Source organism: Lutra lutra, chromosome 14 (genome assembly GCF_902655055.1).
Source record: "Lutra lutra chromosome 14, mLutLut1.2, whole genome shotgun sequence".
NCBI lineage: Eukaryota > Metazoa > Chordata > Mammalia > Carnivora > Mustelidae > Lutra > Lutra lutra.
In genome coordinates, this window is record NC_062291.1 from 14,741,709 (window position 1) to 14,747,708 (window position 6,000).

General features: G+C 43.0%; 1 protein-coding gene across 2 annotated transcripts in view; it reads right to left on the bottom strand.

Moving 5' to 3' along the window:
• Positions 1-2,173, bottom strand: part of A1CF (APOBEC1 complementation factor) — a 90,058-nt gene extending 87,885 nt beyond the window's left edge. For both annotated transcript variants that reach the window (XM_047703036.1, XM_047703034.1), the window contains exon 1: positions 2,093-2,173. The gene's annotated coding sequence lies outside the window, so the exon portion shown is untranslated. The remainder of the gene's footprint in view (positions 1-2,092) is intronic.
• Between the last annotated feature and the right edge of the window lie 3,827 nt (positions 2,174-6,000).

The window sequence follows — 6,000 nt, forward strand, 5'->3', positions numbered from 1 at the left end:
TACACACACAGTAACTCCCCAGTGCCTGTGAAGACAGTTACGATGGTGACACGCTTGGGCTCTGGGGTCCGTCCACCTGGCTGGGGAATCTGGCTCATTGTTCCCCGCCTGGGTGATGCTGAGTCTGCGAGGTAACTAATCCCTGCTCAATTTTCTCATTAGTAAAATGATATAATAGTATCTACCTTATAGGACTATTTTAAGAATAATATAGACGAACCCCTGGAAGGTGCTGAGGACTATACTTGCCCATATAAGGCTCAACCAACATCTGTCATTGTTAGTTTCACTCCAGACGTCCACGTGATAACAAGACCTGCTTTACAGTATCTGACTGCCTTTCCTCCACTCAACAACGGGGTCATTTTTTTTGAGCCACACTGATGAACATCCACTGACTATAGGGTAGGAAATGTCATGTTTGAAACAGCACAAAACAATTTGGGATTAGCCCACTTAAAAATAAGAACTAAATATTCAGTGTATTCCTATCCATCATGTCAGTTTGTATTTGCCCACTAAGATTTTTTTTTCTTTTCCTCTCTTTTTCCAAATTTCCTTCCCCTTCCCTTATACCTGATAAATAATAAATTGGAACAGCAAAATGTGAGAATTATCTCAAATGGGCACTATCAATAAAATTCCAGAAAATATGGCCCTAAAATGTGAACCCATAAGTCGTCTGTCCATTATTCTGTATTTAGCAGGGGAAGGTCTTTGCCCTGCAACAGGTCCATGTTTATTCTAGTACTCACTGTTCTCCCCAGACCTCTCTTCCTACTGTGTATGCTCCAGCACATAATCATGAAGGATGTTTCAGACCAGAACAACACACCTTTGAAGCTTCTAAATTCTAACGAAAGTTGAGCTTGTCAGTGTATATTTTGCAAAACACTAATCTTGCACAGGGCACAAATAATTCCGTGTTCCTTCCCTTCTGGAAAATAAGCAAGACATAGCTCAACAGTCCCCCTGTAAACACACTTGTTTAACTTGGAGCCCGTTCTCCTTGGAATTCATTTTCGTAATTGTGGAACAAAAGTATTTCAATCAGAGTTTAAGATTTCGGGCAGGAATGGATATTCCTGTTACGTGCTCTGACACCTTTCTTAAGATACAATCGTAGCCTGTTTTGGTTGCAAATTGCCTTTCTGGAGTGAACAAAATGATCACTGGAAAATATATCCACTGCAGTACCGTCGCCCAAACCAGCCCGAGAAAAAGCTCTAATAATTAGCTATGCCCAAGGCTGAGATTTTAACACATTCAAAGCCAGTTATTTTCCATGTCTGTTTTTCTTCTTTCTTTCTTTCTTTCTTTCTTTCTTTCTTTCTTTCTTTCTTTCTTTCCTTCCTTCCTTCCTTCCTTCCTTCCTTCCTTCCTTCTTTCTCCTTCCTCCCTCCCTTCCTCCCTCCCTCCCTCCCTCCCTCCCTCCCTTCCTCTCTTCCTTCCTTCCTTTTTTTCTTTTGCTAGAATGAAAAAGGAATAGCTTAAGGCATTCCTTTGGTGAGTAGGATTCTGGCCAAAGAGATAGCAAGAATCCATCAGGATGACTTTGGGTGGGTTTCTTTTCTCCAGGGTTTTGTGTTTGAGATTTTAGGTGGTTGCAAAGGGCAAAGGAGAGGGAAAGAGAGAATTGAAAATACGAAAGCTAAGGTATGATAGGAATTACGACCTACACAGAGAAATCAAAATCTACCACTGATGTTAATGCTCTTCCTGTAATTACATTTTGTATATTTCCGGGGGTCCTAGGACCACAGCCCACAGTCAACCACAACGCTCCCAGCTAAATAAACTTCTCAGAAACATTAGCCGTACTCTTTAACCCAAGGCAGTAAATCTACTTTTTTAGCTCAGAAATGGATTAAATCAAGGACCAGAAGATAGCAGCCATTTCATTCTGAGATTATGTGACTCTTGAAGTATATTCTCTTGTTTTCAGGTTGCTCCATTAGCATAAACCCAGCCAGAAAGCTCCCTGCATCAGGCAATAGGATAGACAGACGCTCTTCTCGCTGTGTTCCCACTGAGCCACAATGCACAGTTTCACAAAGTTGAAGCAAGAAATAGCCAAACACATGGACCGTACCTGAGTGATTGCAGAGGTCCCCACCCGGAAAAGGTTTCCTTGATTGTGGCGAGTTCAACGTGTCACTCTGGTTATGCTCTAATCAACATATCAAACTCCAAAGGTTCAGTGGCTTTAGGTTTGGTTTACAATTCCTGGGAGTTAAACTTTAACTCGCCCTGTCCCTTGCATCCATACAGCCCTTTGACCAGATAACTGGGTCACGGGGCCGCAGAATCTACAAAAGGGCCAGGCTCCTTAGTGGACGACATTAAAATATATTTTGTGTTAAAAACCGTTGATGTGAATATTGCCTTTGAAGCTGTTGTCATGAGTTACGTGTTTTAAAAAGCAGAACTCACTGTAGTTTGGGTAGCTCAGCTTTTATTTACGTTAGCTCCCCTGTTCTCTGTTCCTTGGAAGGGATATTAAGTCTAAGGGTAAATCTGGGAGAGTCTATCTTTCTTCCTTTTGTTCATGCTGTTTTAGATCACTGTTTTACAGGGAGTAAAGTGTGGAGTTTCAGGTCAAGTATGCAGATAAACACTGGCTTATAAAACCCGAAATACACAAATCATTTACATAACTACGAAATAGGGTCTGATCCGGCTGGGGAAATGGGCTTCTTTTTTATGCAAGCTGCTCATCTGGGTTTTAAGAGGGCACCAGCCGTGGACTGGGTTATGTGAGATCCAAAGCTGTTGTTTCTGGTTTGAAACCTCAGTGGTAACTGTGATTCTTGAAGAATAAAGGAAGGGACGTTTTCAAAGATCTAACCTTGAGATTCTAAGTTCTTCGTTATGAGCTCTAGTCTATAGAGGAAGATCTTAAAGGTATAAAGCCCACTTTAAAAAAAATTAAAAAAAACCCAAAGCCCTCCCAATTTTGAGTACATTTTGCCTTAAGGGTTTAGAAAGCGCAGGCCCCGTAGAATAGAGGCTACCCTCACCTGGCTTCAGTTCAAGTAAGAGGAGTCAGATTTTCTAGGAGCCAACTATTAACAGAAGCTTGTGGGCCACGAAAACGCACAGAATGAACAATCCTTCCATCCTATCAACGTAGAGAAAGAGGCATCAACTGAGCACACAGGAATCTAAAATGCAGGACATAATGCTTATTGCTAGAATGTTCGTTCTACTAACCGGTTTTCAGTTCTCAGACGCGTGGAAGCGTCGGTTCATCTCCACGTCTTCCAAAGTGTTGCATGACTGGGGTGACAGAACACGTGCTTTGCTCTGGAGTTGTGCCCTGGGAGTGAGCTCATGGGGGTGAGGGGGGCACTCAAGTTCCCTGCAGACCTACAGATGCATGAAGGACACACCCTTGGACAAGCCCCTGGGACTGGGCCCCCACTGAGCAGTTTCCCTGGTTTTTCTGGAGAAAGCTCATTCTGGGCATTTGGTGTCATTAAGATATTGCTGGAACTGGGGTGCCTGGGTGGCTCAGTGGGTTAAGCTGCTGCCTTCAGCTCAGGTCATGATCCCAGGGTCCTGGGATCGAATCCCGCATCGGGGGGGGGGTCTCTGCTCAGCAGGGAGCCTGATTCTCCACCCCCTCTCTGCCTTTCTGCCTACTTGTGATCTCTGTCAAATAAATAAAATCTTAAAAAAAAAAAAGATATTGCTGGAAAGTTCTTTATTTTCTAAGTCCTCTCTTTTTTGCAGGGATAGGGATATAACGGTCTGCCGTAAACAGGGAAATAATGAACAGTCTCTCTTTTTGGAGGGTACTTAAGGGGATAGTCTGGGGCATGGGGACAGGAGGAGATCACCCCATGACCTGATCTCATCAGTCCAGTCAAGGGAAATAACTGTACCCAGAATGGCCGGGGTTAGCCCTTCTGGGGCCCCATTCTCTGGGGAGGGACAAAGTCATAATCAATCCCCTGTTATACAATGCAGACAAACACAAATCATTTTAAGTAGCGGTTGGTGAGTATTTTTTTCATTTGTCTGTTCTGTAAATAATCACCAAGGCCCTACTATTGGCTGAGAACTGTGTTAGATGAGTGGTTATTTCACATGAGGTCTGAGTCTCTTAGTGGCTGTAGACTCAATAAACTGGGTTGCAGCCAACATTTTTAAAACAGAGTAGAAATTATCAAGTGAATTGCATGCAGAAGGGGCATGTTCATGAAACTCCTCAGTTTTGTGTCTCTCTCTCTCTCTCTGTGTATGTGTACCCGTTATGATCTAAAATTGATTGTGAAGCACAATTTTAAAAGCTTCAAAATAATACGTTAGTCTTCAGGGATTCAGGAGCAGACAAAGTAGATCAAGCAAATACTCCTCGTGATACTTCATTAAATGGAGTTGGAATAAGTATTACAGAGGGGTACCGACCGGATGGTACACAAAGCATTCCCCGTGGGGACCTAAGCTAGTGTGGAACTGGACATCACGGCAGGTGGAAATAGCACAGTGGGCGTCCTGAGTTTGAATGACTTCGGCACATTCAAATATCCGGTAGAAGGCCAGGTGTGAGGGGTGAGTGGGGAAAAGAGCCTAGAGCCACGGATTTCCAGTGCTGTGCCCAGGCAGTGGGAAGTCACTGGAAGGATTTTAAGGAAGTGAACCACATGATCTATTTGTCTATTTTGGGTATAAGGTTGAGAATAAATCGTCTTGAGATAACATTGCCTTTCCCCTTTTCTTGTCTTAGAGTTGTGTAGTCGCATATATATTCAAATAAGTCAGTGATGTGGATTTTAGGCAGGTGACATATTTGACAGACCAGTTAGAGAGGAGATGGAAGGTAATGGGTTTGAGATTAGGGTGGTGGCATTGGAGCAAGAAAGAATGGATGAAGGAAGATTTGCGGAGTGGTCCATCATAAGCGCTCATTAAATGCTAGTTTTCAGCAATTATTTGCATGTGAATTATTTGGCTTATGGATTTTAACTAATCTTGCCTTAAATATCAAACTGACTTTGCCACCCAGCAGAGCTGCGTATTTGGGTAAAAAGTGTTGATTATTTATTGATGGTTTAGGTAAAACACGAAGCTTAAAAAAAACTTCAAAGGTAATTCAAAGCCAAAGACTACCAAGAATGAAACGTTTTCCTCCTAGCCCAAATCCTCCCTCTCCTACCTCCATAAAAGTTTTCTTCACTGTTCTCAATTTCTTAAGAATTCAAAATATATTTTGGGTATTTGATGGGGGTATTTAATGAACTGGAATGGAGTATTCTAGAAAGTGAAAGGGCCATGCCAGACACACTACATAGGGCAAACATCTAATCCTCTCTCCTTGTCTAGGGTGTAGAAAGAACTCAGAGCTGGGAGCTGGTACTTGGGGAATCCAGTGCTAATATTATCATTTAGGTGCTATATCACGTATGAGCTATTACTTGTGAGTAACCTTGAGCAAGTTTCTGTCCCTTGTGGAAGTCTCAGTGTCCTTGCCTTTGATGAGGACAACATCTCCCTCGTGGTGCTGGAGAGAGGATCAAATGAATTGGCATATGTGAAAGTGGTTTGAAAATAATAGCATACTGTCAGAGCATGGAGAGGAAGAATTACAGAGCAAATTAAACCTCCATCCTCAAGGCTGTGTCAGTGTAGCATTTGAATCTGTGATGTAAGGACTTCTAGGTAAGCCCTCTCTTCCAGAGGTGCACAGTATTTCAATCTAAAAATTTGGTGTTTAGACCGCCTGAGTGGCTCTGTTGGTTAAGCGGCTGACTTCAGCTCAGGTCATGATTCCAGGATCCTGGGATCGAGCCTCGCGGTGTGGTCCCTGCTCAGCGGAGTCTGCTTCTCCCTCTCCCTCTGCCTGTCCCTCTGCCTGCTTGTGCTCTCTCTCTCTGTCAAATAAAGTCGTTTAAAAAATTAAAAATAAAAGCTTGGTGCTATTCTTAATGCCTCCAAGACTTGGGAGGAGAGCAGAATCTGATCCACAAGGTTAGACACCGTCTGTTCTCTGCTGTC